This window comes from Channa argus, chromosome 1 (genome assembly GCF_033026475.1).
Source record: "Channa argus isolate prfri chromosome 1, Channa argus male v1.0, whole genome shotgun sequence".
NCBI lineage: Eukaryota > Metazoa > Chordata > Actinopteri > Anabantiformes > Channidae > Channa > Channa argus.
Window position 1 is genome coordinate 3772844 of NC_090197.1, and position 18537 is coordinate 3791380.

Here is an 18537-nt window from a genome sequence, read left to right on the forward strand (position 1 = left end):
TGTCATCTACTATCACACACACTCTTTGTTGCTCTATCAAGCCGCTATTTATTTCACACAAATGCAGAAAGCATGCATGACAGCTGCACCACACACACACACACTCGCTTTTATTTCACTCACGTGTATTTTCTGTGCTGTTGGTGGTTCATGAAATATTCGGATGCTGTGTGTGTGTGATAGTGGCCACCCTCTCATGCTCCTGGAGCTCTTCATGGGAAACACACACACACACACACACACACACACACGCTGTGTTGTATTGGAGCAGCATGATTGCTGTTGGAGGGAACCCACGTTCCACGTCGGCTTGGAGGTTTCAGGGTGTTATTGGGGAGTGTGTGTGTGTGTGTGTGTGTGTGTGTGTGTGTGTGTGCGAACATAAACACCAGCGATCCTCATTTGAGCAGATTTAACTGTAAAATATGAAAAACGCTTAGATTTTTGGCTTTCAGCTGGTTTGTGTGTGTTCTTGGTTCCCTGTTACTGGGTCAGACTTTCTTTCTGCAGGTAGACTGTGATTTTTCTGACTGTGGAGACTTTTCATTACACACCATCAAATTAGCTTTTTTTTTTATTAGCCATAGGTAAATAATCTGTAGGAATATTAAACAGGGCTTTTTTTCCAAATTGGGCCTGCTACTCCAAAACATGTCCCTCTAAAGCCCCACCTGAAATCTAATGAGCGGACACGTGGACGATTGCACGGCCCTAAAAGCCCCATTTTAACTTCTCTTTATACCTGGTAAATGAGCCAACCAGGAGATGACATCACACTAGCCGTTATTAGAGCTCCATTGATAAGTTATGCTGGCTGATAAGAGCTTATTGCAGTTATAGTGGTATTGATTTTGGCTGATGAGTAACAAGAACTAGTTAAAAGTGCGAGGCATTACATAGGTATGGACACCATGGACTGCTTCCAGGTTCCTTTTTAAACTGAAACGTCCCTTCCAGCACAGTTACCAGCATAATTCTAATTGTATTATCGTTATTCTTAGACGCAATTAGTTGTCTGTAAAAAGTTCACGGTGGTTCTTTAACGTTCCTCCCAAATAGAGCGAACACAACGAGCCTGTCGACCTCTGTAGTCTCTCTTAACCACTTGTTGGCAGTCGCCTTCCTGAAGAGACACGACGGCTCAAAGAACGTGCGAGTGGGGGACTTGCTGGTGAATTTTAATACAGAATAAAACAGGAAAATCTCTTGACTTTGTGTTAACTACAGGCCTTATTCAGGCATTTAACCTTCGGGATGAAGGAAACTGTGCCGTGAGTGCAAAAATGTAAAATACATTTTCAGGTTTCAGGACTCCAGCACTCTACAGCGCCAGTATACAGACGTTTCAAGGTGTCACGTTTGGGTCTTTCTCCATGTTTCACCACCTACACTATTATTCGGTGAATTCTCATCAATTCACCTGTAGATTAGGATTCGTTGCGACCCGTATTCCCACTTGCCATTATGCAGTATCACCCTGCAGGACTTGTTGTAGTAGTGAGGGATGTCTCCACCCAACCAAAGTGATCTTTAGCCTAAACAGAAGCTGTGCTCTGTGTCATTAGTATCAGCATTTATTAATTGTTTTTTTTTTTTTTTTTAGGAAACCAGTGAAATATAAAACCAGTTAATCCAGTGAAGCACAAAGACTTTGTGACACTGCTCAGCTCCCATTTATTGTCTCTATAAGGAACCAAAAGGAGTCAATCTGTTATTTCTGCCCGCGTCAACACACATACAGTAAAAAACTGCTGTCAAATCTCCTTTTTTCTGTCTGAAATGGAATAAAGAGAAGCTGCATCATTTAGTGTGAATATGACGCACTTCTTTAAAATAAAATCATTGCTGAATATTCACTCAATATCTTTGAGTTTTGCACTATTTGCTCCACACACACACACACACAAAAAACCCCACTGGGGAAATAAATGTGCGAATGCTCACTATTGCTATTTTGACCTTAAAGCAGTTAATCAAGAAATAATCCGATTAGTCACGAATGATAATGAAAAGTTCGATGCAGCATTAAGGGAAATGAAACGTTGGTTGTGCAGCTGCGTCCGGCTCGTCCGCACCTTCTGCATTTTTCTGGCGCAGTTTTCCCGGCTCCTTCCCCAGAAGGTGACGTTCCCATTCTTTAATCTCTTGATTGCTTGTTGCCAGTGACGGTCGTATTGATTAGCCGCCCCGGTGCTCGAGATGAGCACACGAAATAGCGCATTTGTGTGAAACTAACCCTCGGAAAGACGCTGTCCCCTTTTGGTTCATGAGCCAGCACGAAAACAGTTTGGAGCTGGTCTCTGTCACTGGTGTGGTGCAGACTGGGCAGGTAAAACCACTGTTAATTAATGTATTCGGCTCTGCTGTTTTAGATTTGGTTTCACTGACATATCAGCAGCTTCTGAGGATCGAGGGAGCACATATCATTTATCAGCATCAATATGTGATGAGGCTCCTCAACCGCTTCTGCTTCATTTCACAATGCGATCCTGTTTGTGTCTGGGGGGGGGCGGAATCACCTGATTCTGAGAAATGCGTGTCCACCAGTCATATTAATGCTAATGCAGAGTCCTGTGGTTTGTGTGCAGCTTCAGAGGCTTTTCCACACTGCCAAGAATAACTGGGGGGAAACACTGAATGGTTGTAATTGTTTGAAATCTTTGGCAGCAGGAGCCCACATTTTAGGATATTGAATACTGGCGCAAAAAAAGCCGATTCAGTCCAAAAATATCAGCGTCTTCTAAAACCTGCACAGGTCAAACCAGAAAACACACAAGCTCGTTTCACACTTCAGTTTACTGTACATGTAAATGACGCCTTCCTAAAATATAATCAGTGCTGGGAGGAAATCAAACTTAAACACAGGGAGAATAAAATACAGGGGGGATGCAAATGAGTTATCTTTTGCAGATGAGATAAAACGAGCCAAGTTGTGGTTGCGTGCTTGTCAACTCCGAGCTCTGTAAAGTAATTAATATTAATGTAACATGCAAATAAAAGAGTAAGGCTTCGCTCCTGTCGACTGCAGTATAGAAAGCTCGTCTTCATCCAGCGCCGCTAAACAGTAAACACGTCTTCTCCCGCGTGATGAATCGTCTGTCCGGACCAATCTCCGACAAATGTGTCACCTGGTTTTTGGGCTGTAACCGTAGTTTCCCCTGCGGGCCAATCAGCTTCACATCGATCTGAGGTTCAGGCTCCGCCCACATCCTCCTCAGTGGGGATAAACAGTCTGAGAGTTCACATGGCGGGATACAGCAGAGAGAAGGCAACAAATCCGAAATGTACATTTCTAAACTCAAATTATGTGCATTTAAAAGTGAGGTGATTTATCTTCTGAGCTCAGGTTTAGTCTCAGAAACATTATTATAATCACAGGCCTGTCTGTGCATTCTCACGTTGTATTAAGTCCATCTACGAGTCAAAGTGGACGTTTGTCCGTTCCCGAGATGTTGCTTTAAGGAGAATGGGGACAGATGTAAGGGGAAAATGACCTTTGACCACCGAAATCTAATCAGTTTGCAAAGGGCTGAGCAACATATCAAGTTATTTACATGTTTGTTTTTGAATGATATGAAAAATACCTGAATTGAGAAATGGATTATTAATTTCCCTGTTGTCACAGAAGCGACAGCGGCAGCAGCGGCAGTTCGTTGAGATGGCTGCACGTGTTGGCTTTGTCAGTCAACAAGCTTGAGTAATTAGTGCAGCAGCAGGTGAAGACAACAGAATAAAATCAAAGAAAGTCGTGATATATTTCGTTTGGTCTTATCGCCGTAAGTTCTTGAGTCCAAATGAAAGTTGATGCAGGATTTGATGAAGCCCCCTTGAGGTGCTCACGAGAATGAGATGGACGACCATCACGAAGAAGAAGTATGGACTACAGTAGGGAACATCTGGATTAATTGGATTGGTTTTAGTTATAGTTTCAGCTTTTAGCTGATGATGAATTTAAATGAAGAGATACTTGTCTGAGACGCTGAACCAGAAGGAGGTGGCGCGGTTGTTCGGCCGGTGTCCAAAGCTCACACCATCGACTCACAAGTTCAACTCCAGAAACCTGTGTGTGTGGTTTAGGCAACAAAAGCACTTTGGTTAAGGTTAGAGAAAGATCGTGTTGCAGTTTTTTAAAAGTTAACAAACCCATTATCACAGTTTTCCCTAAACTTAACTAAAGCTGAACAAGTTTTAAAAGTTTGCACAAAGAATAATAATAATAATACATTTGGTGAAAAATATGTTTTTTGAAAATGTTTTATTGATGTTCGGTTCAGATGTAGTGTTTATTTGGGAACCAGAGTTGTAACGTAGATACCAATTTATAAACCAGCTCAGGTCCAAGTAACAGCCATGTTTTGTAGTTTGACTAATGCGGTTAACTGGCGGAGGACCGGGTGCAGGAAAGCTGAATCGCAGTTGTAATGGGTCGCAGCGGATCAAATATGCATGATTCAGCCAAAGAAAGATCATTTCCAAAACACCGCAGGTCTGTTTTGGAGAAGGAAAACAATCTTTCTTCCTGAAATATATGCAGGCCCCACTCAGTGAAACTGTGTCACTTTGTCATTTTGACATAATTTACTGAACATCCTTTAAAAAAGTGGCCACATTTGTTTCTGTTTTATGCCATCAATCATCCAGTGAACGTAGGTGTCATTTTTTTTCTCTCTCATATTTAGAGCAAAAACAGATGTTGTGTTTGTTATCAGTGCTTATATTATTTAGATTCCTTCATTTTTATTCATGAAGAGACTGAAGAATGTGGTTATTTTTTCATTAAAGCCTGCAGTGTGTGTTTCTCGATTACTCAACACATGAGTGACCAGCAGCATTGATGGGCTCATCAGACAACAAAACATCTCAGATTATTCCCCCTCCCCGCGAACTGTGATTTGTTGAACCGCCGCCGCCGCCGCCACTACCACCACCTCCTCCTCTCATCTGGATCGTTAATTTGAACCTTATTTCAAACCCTCATTTATACAGAAAAAGCTCACTGAGCACAGTTTCCCCCCTTCTTCATCAGCGTCCTCATTGATATTCATATGTTTCCTCGTGTTCACACCTGGGGGCCGCCCAAGAACACCACAGGCCCGTCTCATCATAAAACCCACCGCGACGGAGGGCGCTACCTTGCTCAAGAGAACTTCAGCTCCATCTTCAACGCGAGCAGCTGTTTGCCAGCTGCTCCAGAGTCTTTCTTTATTGTTCAAAAATCAAATTCCAGATTTGAATAAAAAAAAAAAAACGATCTTCAGAACATTTTCTATACAAACTCATGTGCAGTAACGGGATAAATTGAGTCGGCAAACAGTACTGTGGAGAAAGTAAGGCAACTAAATTCCCCCCAAAATGCCTGTCTTCAATCAGTATATGACACCAAGCAGTCGTCTGCATACGTTAACACTTTATACAGCCTGGAAGCTTTTTGTAGAATTGTAAAATTTGGGTTTAGCACATAAGGCAGTTTTAGTTTATGTTTCAGGTGCATTTTGAATGAATAAAGACTTACAATGGCTACATTTATTAACCCGATCTGGTCACTAGTAGGGCTTTAAAACCACTTTAGTAGTGAAAAACAAATTTGTTGATAATGAAATAAGTTATGATCTCACATGAAGCAGAATATCGGAAATGATGAATCTGGCATTTCATGTGATAGATCACTGTATCTAGAGCTGCAAATGTTTAATTTAAATTTTTAGGAGGTTTTTTATTTCACAAAGGTGGATACAACTTTCTTCTATTAAAAATTCCAAAAATGATCATTGGCACTGCTCAAAATTCCCACATTTTTCATATAATAATTATTTGCTCTGTTTAGGGGTTAATAGATTGAATTCTACTCTTTAATTTGTAGCCTGACTGCAGAGCACAGTCGGCATGCAAACATCCTTTTTTGGCAGATTAATATGACAGCTTTTACTTTAATAACATTATAATTACATATTATGCAGCTAACCTTATTAGATGAGATATTATGAGATACGCATCAGGAGCAGCTGTTCTTTGTGTAACAGGTAAACAGATGTTTTGGATCAACTCCACCTCCTGAATTCTCCTCAGACCTGCAAAAGATGAAAGACAGATGATTTGGTCTTAATAAAAAAGAAAAAGAAGAGTTTCATTTTCTTTTCTTTTCTTTTTATTTATATTTTGAACTCAGTGAATTTGTACCATGCTGCTACTCTTCAAAGTAAGAAGTCTGAGGAACCTGGAGCACTCAGTCCATCCACCTCATATAAATGTGTATATATACACACACTGTACATGGGAAATATATTTGTTTGACTGCAGCCCTCTGAGACACAGAACAGCTCATATCTAGAGAGGTTTTTCTTTAGGCAGCAGTTGTAAGGAACAGAATGTATATTTCAGGTGGGACATGTAGGAGGAAGGAAGACTGCAGCAGTGTCTTAGGAGAAGTAGGAAGTCTTACAGTGCATTGCAACAACATTGCTAAACAACATAAAACCCCCAAATTTCTCCAGATGGTGCAAGATGAACGGCATGTGAAAAGTTTCATCTTTGAGGACACTGGAATTAGAAATTACAACTACAGTACGCAACTTTTTTTCCCCCTTTGTGTAGAAATACTGTCCAAAACGTAATGCTGTCAACACCTTCAGTGAACCGGATTCATTGAACAACCCATCAGCAGTGCAGATTTCCGCCTCAAGGGGTTTTGAGCGCCCTTCTTACCAGCGAGAGAATTTCAGTTATTGCTGCTCGACCGTCCAGGCTTGCAGCACGCTAATTTATTGTAATTTCACAGGATGTATACATGCAGAGCAGGACTGTGCAGACCTGAGTGAGTTTGAGTGTCTAATACTAATCTTGGCCTGATTCTCAAAAGGTTCATAGCTTAAAAAGATTTGAGGCAGAAGCTCATGAGCGACACAATGTTTAATGATGCTACAATATGTATTTTTCATTTCGTACTCACACAGCATTTACCCCAAGAACTTGGTTCTTGAGACCCTGTTTTGGTTATTGAACTTGGAATGTAACACTCTACTACTACTACTACTACTACTACTACTGCGGCTGTTACTATTGAGAAGTAAACACAAGACACAGCATTGACCAAAGAGTGTAGTCTTTTGTAGTTTTGCCTGCATCACCTGATCTACTGAATATACAAGTTACAGTACAATCGTTTTGGCCTGTGTGACAAAATGGCTTCACAGCCCAGCACCCATTTAGAGTCCTCCTCAGTTTTAATGTTGGCAAACCCCCGCGAGCTCGGTACTAGACCTGATTCATCACCTACATTTATCTAGATTTAAAACGTCATTAAACCTGTTAATGTAAGACTCCATGCCGTATACATGTACCATGAGCTCCCTTTAGTTAAACACTGCCACAATATGGACACAGATCAGTTAGAGCCTTGGTCTTGACTGGTCTGCAGCTACGCAGCCCTTCACGCAACAAGCTGTGAAACACTGTGTTCTGACACCTTTCAGCCATGGCCAGCATTCCGTTTTTTTCTGATGCTGTGCCCTCTCCAACAAAACACTAAACCCGCCAGGGGGGGGGGTTACTGTTGTGGCCCTTAATTTAGTGCATCGTGGTTGTTTTCTGTTTATAAGCAGGACCTGCAGAATCTTTTGTCTGAAGAACAGGCCCCAGTGCAGGACTGGGTGCTGATCCTTGATAGTTAGCCTGGTTCCAGGCCTCAAGTCAATACAAGCTGGGAAATGAATCCACTGAGCTGAGCTTCACAGTCAAGATTAAGAACAGGGAAGCCATTTTCCCACCTGAGCCAGGAAAACTGGTCAACAAGTGTGGATGGGATGTCGGTAGCTGCAGAGGTTGTTATCAGCGAACTGAAAGAAACGACAACTTTGATTTGAATTCCTTTGATCACCACAATGAACGTTGTCAACTGAAAGCGACTGCGAGCGGTATAGATTTGTCACTGATCACTGGCTCCTGCTAAAGAATGTTGACAGTTCAGTCAGGCTATAATATTCTTAACATTATTGCTTCCCTGCAGACAAAAGCTGGAAAACTCCAACTCAGGAAAAGGGCTGTGGTTGGGCAGTTAATACTTCACGAGAATCTGGGGATGCACTGCATTTCTGTGGACAGACTCTGTTTAAAAGAAGTACCGAATAGATGGATCGCAGATGTTTTGTGAGGACGTGGGCACATACGTATCATCTCAGAGTCATCAGGGCAGACATTTCTCACACTGTCAACAAAGCCCTGCTTCTGCTTAGGCCCCCGTCACACCAAACGTGCTGAATGTGATACCCCCTGAGGGAGGCTTATTCATCTCAAATGAAGGAGTCCATTTCAGACGCCGGGGGGGGGGGCTACTTACCAAACTGTCCCGTAGACCTTTTTTTTTAAATTTATTTATTTATTTTTTTAGGAGAGGAGTCAAAGTTGGAATGAAAATCAACACTGCAGTCCCTCAATCGATCTTATACCCGGATCAGTTTCATCTGGGTGCATCTGAGCTGCAGTATTCCTCATTAGCAAAAGGATTAAAGGTGATTGCAATCAGAGAGAGCTGCTGGTTTGAATCTCAGGAAGAGTAGTATCACTCGATAGTGATGAATTAAAAAGAATCTATTGTTTGTGCGAGGAGACAGCTGCATACGTCTGATGACAGGGTTTTACCTACAGTCAGAAGGTCTCATCACAGCCAAGTCTTCATCAGGAGATCAAAGTTCCCCTTTGCTCGACCACCAAACTGTCCTTACGGTAGATGACTGGACTCTGTGGCTTTGCTCAGGTTCAAAACAGTATCCTGGCATTTTCTCTTAAGAGAATATTCGGCAGCGAAGTACATTTACATGGTTTAGACGGTTAAGATGAACTTGGGGTTCAGAGCTCAATGTCAGTCTTTGCCCAGATACCTGTGGCACAGGTTGTGATAGGCAGGACACCAGGTTTGTCTCCCTAATATCAACAAAATCAATGCAAGACACTTTTTTTTTTTATCTTGCTGTTGATGCATTTTATTTTTGGTGAAAAACATTCTTTCTTTTTTTTTGATTTTCTTTTATTATTCCATCAACTGGACCTGCACCTGAACATTGCCCATGTGTTGAGCTATGTTTGAAAGCAGCAGGGTCAGGCTAGTGTTGTTTGTTTCCACCCTGCAGAGTCGTACTGTATGCAGGTCAGTGTATTGCAGGTATTTGTCATAGTGACCTCTTTCTCCGTGTGCGGAGCTGCTGTTACAGAAATCTGAACAGACAGACTCTGGGTGTGTGTAGAGAGCCGAGTCCCTGCTGTTTGCTACCTAACATCCACATTAATATTTCACACTGAGTTTGTGCACTTCAGTGTGGATAAGAGGCCATTAGAACACACGGTTTCTCACTTTATTCCAGGGCAGGATAATGTCACTCATATCAGTCGGAGGAAATTACTGCTTTTTAAAATAAGAGCGAGCCGGAGTGTTAAAACGGAAACAGCTTCTTCCAAGGGAGCTCTCTGTCACCGGACAGAAAGTCCGAGCCTCTTTACAATGTTCCCTGTGACCCTGTGGTTTGTGGTAAACTCCTCTGGATTGTTTTAGCCCTCTTCACTGCCTTGAGCGGCATCTTTTGAACCAGGTTTTAAAACATTCTTATTCCCAATATACCCACTGTAAGTGTGGACTATTTCATCAGGGTGCCCTTGAGTCTGAGCCTTTAAACTTGAGTTGGGCGGCTGTCATTGGACAAGAGGCGTGGACAGGTCTCCAGTCAATGTCAGGGCCAACACAGAGAGACCTACACAGACTGACAACCATTCACACCTACAGTCGTTTGGCGTCACCGATTCACTAAACACGGACGTCTTACGACTGTGGGAGGAAAGGACCCGGTACGAACTTGCAACACCAGGGTATTTTTAGCCAACTTTTCTGCCTGACAGGCTGCTTGTCTTTGTTATTGTAAAGCGTTTCTACGTCATTAGACGGAGTATATACAGTGGAAGGGTTACAGGAAAGAGGAGACGGGAAGCAGAAGGCAAAATTGGACAGACAACATAAACGCGGTGGCATTTTCTACCTTCACTGTCTTTTGTTCCAGCCTGTAGGGTGGTGTGTTAAGACCAGGGAGGTATACAGTTGGGCAAAGAGCAGCCAAACTTGTTTCAGGCTTCAGGCGTGTTAGTTTCCTTCTTTAGTTTTTAATGTGGTAGAAAATTCCATGTTTTGGTGAAGTGTAGACAAGGCGTGAACCATGTGGACTATTTTTAGGCGTTGGCGGCTCACGGCTTGCGCCATCCTGCCATTTCTCCGACCTGACTCATCACCACCACCCCCACCGGAAATGAGCTTCTGTCTTTCTCAAATTTCAGCTTCTGAAATTGGAATATTTGCCTGTTTTCTCAGAGCAGCTTTTGGGTTTTTTTTTTTAAATTGTTCTTCTGGATTAAAGAAGCAGTTTGAAGAGGCAGTTTGCTCATTAGGAAATTGCATTTTACACTAATCTCTGGCATTTTGCAGAGCCAGCGATTAATTAATCATGTTAATTCAAACAATATTCTAACTAATTTGAACTATTTTGTAAAAAAAAATCTCCAGCTCAGATGCACATTTGCTCAAAAGCCCAGTCTGTAATTTGTTCAGCCTTGATCTTTGCACTAAGCTTCATTAGAAAACTGCATTCACAAAACTGCAGCTTAATAAATGTGAAGGCTGATTGGACGGCAGGTGTTGTTGCCTGCACACTCTCCATTCTGATTGGAGGTGAAGTGTCGGCACCTACAGCTGCTCAATGTTTGCACGTATGGCAGCAGTTGTGCAGTGAGTCTGAGGGAGACGGGTGTTCTGACACGTCCGCGCAAACAAAATTGGTCGCAAACAAAGATGGCGGACTACCAGCAGTAATTATTAGCTGGCTGGACATGGACCTTAAGACTAAGATGCAGAGCTGAGGGGTTAGGGTTAGGAAAAGCCACTAGCCAAGCTGATAAGAAACCTTTGAACCTCAACGAACGGCTACATCTGCACTTTGTTGTGCAGGTTTTTGGGTTTGAATTTGGATTTTGATATACAGAGTCAGGGTCAAAGAATATTTGGCTACAAGCTGAGCCTCTCTCAGCTCTTCCCTGTCAGGTAACTGGGGGCTTTCTTCTTTTAAAATCTGGTGAGTGAGTGGACTTTCCACAAACTGCTTGTACTGCGTGTACTGTAAACGTCAGCGTATCAGTTTATAAAAGCCACGGACGTGGTTGGACACATTCTCCACACGCTATCAAACCGTTCAGCGGGACATTTGACCAACCTGTCAGCTTGCTGGTCGTGCAGGCCCGTATGACACACCATTCGTAATACAAAGTGATCCACCAGGAGCCTGCACTTGCACTCGTATATATTCCATTTAATCAGTACGACCTCTTGCCAGATGTGTGGTTGATTTTTCGGGAAATATTCTTCTTCATTATTAAGCTGCTGCCCCCTGCATCGCCGTCCACACGTCAGTCTACTGGACTGAGTCTACTCACATACAGACTGTGGTTTTCATGAGGGACAAAAGTTGGTCTGAACACAGCAAAAGTTCTCCTCTTGCATCTTTCCATATTTAGTTTACTTGAGGCTTGTTATCCTGCAACATTTGCATGTATCAAATAGTTTCCGTTGGCTCTAAAAAGCATTGAAAAATCCGGGGATTTTTTTAAAGGTAAAGCCAGGATTTTATCTGATTACTGCAATCAGCCTAACCAGTAAAGCCTCGATGTGCAGAGAAACTTGTGATTGAGATCTAAATACTTTAAGTGAGCTTCAGTTTAGACTTTGGAGGTTATTGAAAGGTCTTGGAAAGTTATTGGAAAAGTATTAAGTGTTGGGTGATTGTAATCTTGGTGTATGAAATCAGGAATTGAAGCGTGCTGTTTGAAGACTCCCTCTGCCTTTGTCTTTTCCTTTCTCTGGCTTTAATTTCTGTCCGCCTACCTTTCCTTGAGGTTTTCAAACGTGCACGTCTGTGCCACTGCGCTCCCTCATCCATGCATGCCCCCCCCTTGTACCTCCTCTACACTCTTCCTCCTCCTTAGTTTCCCACAGTTCCCTGCTTCACCTATTGAACCCAGCCACCGGCCCAGGAATGGAGCAAGGGAACGGCAGGAATGTGGCTCCCAGTCCGAGCCAAAAAACGCAAAACAAGGAAGGCAAAACTCAAACGCCCCACCTCCTGGGAGCCTAAGCTTTGTTTTCATTGGCTGACCACCGTAGGCTGACCACATATTTACTGGCCTTATTGGCTGCTTTTCTGCCTTCATTCCCTGCTGCTTTCAAGCCTATCAGAGCGCTCTCATGCTACAAAAGTGTGTGTGTGTGTGTGTGTGTGTGTGTGTGTGTGTGTGTGTGTCGTCACTGTGATACTTACCGACAGCACCGTCTTGAGTCTTGCCTGGTTTCACCAACAACACTGTTGGATAATTATTTTGTAGCTCAGGACATTGTTCCATATTAGTCCTTGTTAGCTTCAGTGCAGCCATATTAAAGCTGTCACACACACACACACATTAGCAGTGCTGCATTATTGCCATCATAAAAACACAACGTTAAAGTATATGAGGCAGCAAATATGGCGATGCTTTTTCTTCTGCTGCTCTGTGCAGTGCGGCATCATAAGCAGGCCAATTGCACGGCTATAGGCCAAGTTTCTGCGCCGCTATTATTAGACTCCACTTCATCCTACAGGGGAGAATGATAAAGATAAGTCAGGTCAGTCGGCTGTGTCATCTGGGACGTTGGCTGTTTTTTAATGTCACAATGCAGAGACTCCTGCGAGGCCCGCAACAGGAGACGGAGCTGAGAAATTCAGCAGCGTGACACACAATAATACTAATAAGGAGGTCAGAGGTCAGTGAGACGGTGTCCTGACGGGGACAGTGTGAAAGGCAGATATTCTGTCGCAGAGTTTCTTCTCTCGTCTTTTACAATCCTGTTTGCGTTGGCAGAGTTGTTAAGAGACTGGATTAGGGCTGGGCTGTCTTCTCCAATTTAAATTCCAATTTCTTGATTGCATGAAAAAAGAAATTACAGAGAGGTTATTCGTAACATGTTTCTCAACAACAGAATCCCTGAAGTATCACGGAGGATATAAAGGCTGGATAGGAATCAGATGGTCTCTAACCTCTGGGATGGAAACCATCTGGAAGACGAGTATCACATTTTGTTCAGCTGTAAGAGAGTAAGAGTCGTGGCTAATAGGAAAAGCCTCTGCTCAAGTGCTGTTTAAACCATATTAAACACTTAGTTCTGCCATGTTGTAGCGTGTGATTCATATGGTTTCGAGTTAATAAATCACAATGACCACTGCACTGTGCGTCTGCGGGCTTTAAAGTCCACTTTTGTTGCAGCGGAGACGCCTTAGTCCGTGATGGCGGTTGTTTGTACGTGGGAAGAACGTGCATTTAGAAACACGTCTTAGTCGTGTTAGTTGCTTATAGTATAGTCTGTGGTCTTGGTTGACCTACAGCTCACATCAGACATGTAGTACTTTGTCATAGCGATGCTGTGTAATGCAAGGTCGTAAGGTCATTGTTGATACGACACAATCAGGAACGACGGATACATTTTTGATATAACGAGACAGATTTTGTTTCAGTTGAGTCTTAAACGCCCCGAGGCTGATAAGGAAAGTCAGACGAGTTTCAGACCACGGGACGACGCAGTTTCTCTCTGAGCCCTCAGAAGTCTGTAGCGTTTTCATGTCGCCATCACCTCAGCTCACTTGAAACAGAGGTGGTGCTAAAACAAGCGTCGGTTTCCAGGTGCAATCCACGACGTGTGACCAATGGAAGTCTAGTCGAGCCTCTGAACCATGGCAGCGTCTTTTCAGACGACCCTCCCCAGCTTGGATGTGTATATTCCTCCAGCTCGGTGCCAGTTGCAGGACACGAACATCATCACACGCCCACTCGCTGTTCTCTGGATGGCTACCAGCTCAAGTCACGCATGGACTGAGTCGACACAGACTTTCACTAGGGAGGTGGGAGGATAAAATCAGCATTAAGGGGTAACAAGGGTCATTTTGTAATTTAGAAAATTACGGAAATTGTCCTCTTAATGTCCAGTCCAACTGGTTTAGACATTTCCATTCCCACACACGGTTCCCTTGGGTAGCATTTAGCTAAATTGCAGTATATATATCTGCTTGTGAAGTTTAACCACATGGCTACATGTCCAAGTGTCCTCAGGACTTATAAGTCGCTTCGGATAAAAAACTTGATGATCACTCATTTTAAAGGGCGAACTGCCTTTTTTTCTTTCTTTCTTTTTTTTTTTCAATACCGAATATTTTCCTGTTTCCTAATCTTAACTCAAACATTAGATGATAAAAACTTGTGACGTTTGCACCCATGGCAACAAAAGCCAACATCCACAAACGTACCACAGTGCTGCACCTTCATTCCTCTCATATCTCTCAGTGACAACAGATCTCCAAATCCTGGTTGGTCACCAACCAAATTGCCTTGGTGAAAGCAGGCGGATTTGGCTGCTGCCTGAGCATCGTTCCTCTCTCATTTTCATTTTACACGTGTGGCATTTAGCCGACACTCTTACCCAGAACAGCAGGGGGTTTAGCGTCACACTCAAAGGCTCTGCTGGGGTGCATCTGGTGACGTTTCTCCAAATAGCAGATCGCCAGACCTGTGTGGTTTGGATGAAGACGTGTCTCTTCCATTAGACAAGAAAGAAATAATATGGCTGAAGTTTTCTTTTTTTCTGATATCAGTATTAAAATGTTATTTGCTTAATTGACATTAAAGGAGTAGTGTAATAATCTGGTGACGCTTTAGGTCAATAATGTAGAAATAGAAACACTGTCGATATTCTACATTCTACTGTAGAAATCCTGCAACTTATTAAAATAAATCGTCCTCTATTAACCATCTTCATCAGTTGCACAATTCTGCAGATTTAATTTAATGAATCCTCCTTTTTGCTGGAGTTTCAAAGACAAAAATATGTACGTTGCTTATCACCTCTGTTCACCAAGTAGGTGACTTTACAGCTTTAACCCTGCATGAGATTTTTGGTTTAAGGTCTGAAGTCAACACAAAAGCGAGGATATTTCAGTGACTGCACGCTGAAAAAGGCAGAGCTGCAACATCTGTGCATCTTCTCCCCCCTCTGTGCTGATGTGTGACAGAAACATCTCATTAATGTGGGTGTGAACCCCTTGATTGTCTGTTTAGTGGCATGAAAAAGGACTTCAGAGCGCTTTAATGTGCTCCTGCTTGAGCAGCCACTGAGCGCACTGCAGCAGCGAAAGCCACCGCACCACGTGGTCTTGCGCGCAGCCCATTGGCTCGTGGGAACACACCCCTGTCGTTTAGGTTTGTAGTGTATTTCCACTCTAACCTTTATCTGAAAGCGCCACCTCCCTCGCTTCCCTTGGCGACTTTCCGCCACCTTCCTGCATCGCACGTCACAGCAATCCTGCACATTTCCTCTCAGGTCGACATCTGAAAGCAGAGCTCAGGCTGACGGAGGCTGACAGCCTCGCTGCTGATGGTTTTTCGTGTGTTTTAGCTAATTAATGTCTCAAGATTAATGTGTTGATGATTAAATGGTGTGAAAACATTGCACATTCTGTATTTAAACACACTCTTTGCCTTCCCTCAGTGCCAGGAGGCGTTTTGTCACTCACAGCGGATTCATTAATGCTATTTATTTTAGTAATGTAGGGAATTTAAATTTGGGGAACCAAACTGTTGACATGGTGAGAAGTCGCTGGACTGCAGCCTAACCCGGCCCTGCAGTCTGGAGTCTCCCGTCAGGTTTCTGTTTCTCTGCTGAGGCGAGAGGTATTTGGTTAGAGCCTGGCTCTTCCACTCATCTGCATCTTATTTGAATTTCCTGCTTGCATAATTCCTTGGTTAATGGGGAACTGCTCGGCACTGCCACAGCTGTTTTGCCTTTCCTCCCTGGCAAGAGCGGCGCTCGCACAAGGGAGAGGAGGGCGGGAGAGGGGGATTGGGGGGGTGGGGGGCAAAAATGTTTAAAAAAGGGAATAATAATAAAAAAAAAAAAAAATCTGCAAGTCATGTGGTGCAAAAATACAGTACAAATAACGTGTGATTCCCCGAGGACGGAGGACGGGGAATGGAGTCAAACATCCCACCCACCCACCCACCTACCCGCTCCCATCCCTCGCTTTATTCCCCCCCCCTCTCTCTCTCTCTCTGCATGTACACAGACACACTCTCCAACCTCACCACACCCCCTTCACCACAGCCACACTGAGCATGTGCAGTGATAGTGAAGAGCCTCTCTTCTCCTTCCTTCTTCCCCCCTTCCTCCTCCTCCTCCTCCTCCTCGCCCAGTCCTCAGCTCTGATGTGCTGCTTCCTGTAATTGGTTGGTAACAGGCTTGGGCAGCACCGTGTTGCACCAGGCGGACTTCACCCAGCCGCATTAGTGTGTTTACACAATCACGGCCTTATTAGAGGCTGTTTGTTCGCTCATTAGCCAACCTGAGCTGGAGCTTGAACCCTGCCACGGCTGCGTTAATCGCCAAAAGAACGGCAAATGTGCGGGAGTCGGTGGCGGTGACGCGTGTCGAAGCGTCACGGCCTGAGACGTTGATTTAAATCACCTTAGTTAAAGGCCTGAACGTGTACTACGACACTTAGTACATTCAGTCGTGGAAACTGGCTAATTTGTTTTCTCTCTGTGTGACGTTTTCAGCTCAGGGTTAGTGACACACTGAATCCTGCCTGCTGTCTGAAACACAGTCGGACCCTTTAAATAATACATTTGCTGTTGTTAATGGTCTTCTGTTGGTTTTGAATGTTTTTCATGTTTGATCCCTGATGTCTCTATCGAACCGGCCCACGCTGATCCAGATCGCATCCTTACGTCGACATCACTACCAATCGGTTTTTCCAGAGCGTCTTAGTTCAGTCAGAATTCATCAGTCACTTAGTTACCAACATAATTTGATTCCAGCAACAGCCTGTTAACACCAAAATGCCAAAACCTTCGCTCAGGGATTTGCCTGTTTCACGTAAGGTTACTAAATAAGTGGGGTTTGGACCGTTGTGTGTGGACAAAAAGACATTTGAAGATGTCTGCAAAAGCCACCTCTGACATTTACAGAGCAAAGCATCTACACCCGAATAAAAAATGGGAGTTGTTGCAATAATTGATGATAAATGTAATGACTAGTTACAGCTGTGGACTGCAGATTTTCCTCCTCGACGCTGCAGGCAGCCATGGATTTAATTTGACGCAACTGGTTTAACAGTCAGCTTGCACATACTTGAAACTCTCCTGAATTGGTCCATCACCGTGAACCCTGCGTCTGCTTTTGTTGTGGTTTGGCAGTTCTGCCCGGTTGCCTCTATTTGCATCGAAAATCATACTTGTCTCGTTGTCGAAACACATGATACACGTATTTTTAGATCCAGTGTGACTTGCACTTTACAAGGATATCTCTGTCTATGCTGTTTGTTGTGAATAAACCATAAATCCGTATTGATATCGGATAAAAAGATGCTCTGTACAGCTTGAGAAGTTGCCTGAGAGGAAAAAAAAAAAAAAAAACCACTTCATTTTACTTCGGCATCAGAGAAATCCAGTGATGGCTGTGTGTGCATCCATTAGTACGGTGCCAGCAGCCGGTTCAGCCACATTCAGCCAAAGATGCCAGTTTGACCAACTACACACCTGCACAGTCACACAAACACTCACCTGTTGAACAACTTTTTCCAGTCTTCTGTTCACCAAGTCCCCACTTTTGTGAAACCTGTCGCTGGCATCCAGTTTGTCATTAGCAATTAAAAATTTGAAAAAAAATCACATTCAACAATAGATATTTCCTTTTTGTACTATTTCGTTCTTGAAAACATTTGCAAATGTTTACATTTTACGCAACGTCCCATTGTTTCGGGGAATTTAGTTTGTTGTACGTCACACTTCCTCGATGCTTTAAAACAACATCTCTTGCAACAAGCAAGTTCAACCACCCGCGTCGCTGCCGGCGGCTTTGATTGGTCCACAGGCTCACGGAAGACTGCTGGTTTCAAAATGGTGGTCGTCGCAGCGTATACTTTTCAAATGCAGCCAAAACAACCGGGGGAAACAAAGAAAAGTAAGCAATTCCAGCAACGGCTGGACAGTGAAGGACGAGGGTTTTGCCGTCTTCTCCACTGGATGACAGTGTTTTTGAGACTCAAAGCTCGGTGCCATTTTATTCTTTGGATTCTTTGGATTCTTTGGACGGACAGAATGGTGTAACTCACTTGAGGATTCAGTAACACTGTGCCCCTGCAAACATTAGAAAATATAGGATCCACCGTCTGGCTGAGTATAAACTCTTGTTACATTTGCTGTTGTTGCTGTGGTCCTTGAATCTTACATTGGTTTATATCATTGGAATCATGAGTTTTTCTGCTTTTCACCGAGTGCAATTGAGAAATACTTCAGGTGATTGTGTCTTTGTCCCTTGGGCGACCCAGTAAATAATAATAAGGGATGGGAAAATATTCTATAGATTAAATGCCAAAATAAATCATTGGGTGCAGCCGTACTTTAAATTAATATTTAACATATGTGAACAATAACTTT

At 43.3% G+C, this 18537-nt stretch overlaps 1 protein-coding gene across 4 annotated transcripts in view; it reads left to right on the plus strand.

The window, feature by feature from the left end:
* LOC137130533 (zinc fingers and homeoboxes protein 2-like) overlaps positions 1-18537 on the plus strand; it is a 107919-nt gene that overhangs the window by 2985 nt on the left and 86397 nt on the right. Inside the window, exon 1 of one of the 4 annotated variants that reach the window (XM_067511122.1) lies at positions 18037-18061. The exons of 2 other annotated variants lie outside the window; for them this stretch is intronic. The gene's annotated coding sequence lies outside the window, so the exon portion shown is untranslated. Of the gene's footprint in view, positions 1-18036; positions 18062-18115; positions 18278-18537 lie in introns of those variants that run through there. One more of the 4 variants, XM_067511035.1, reaches the window with a different exon arrangement.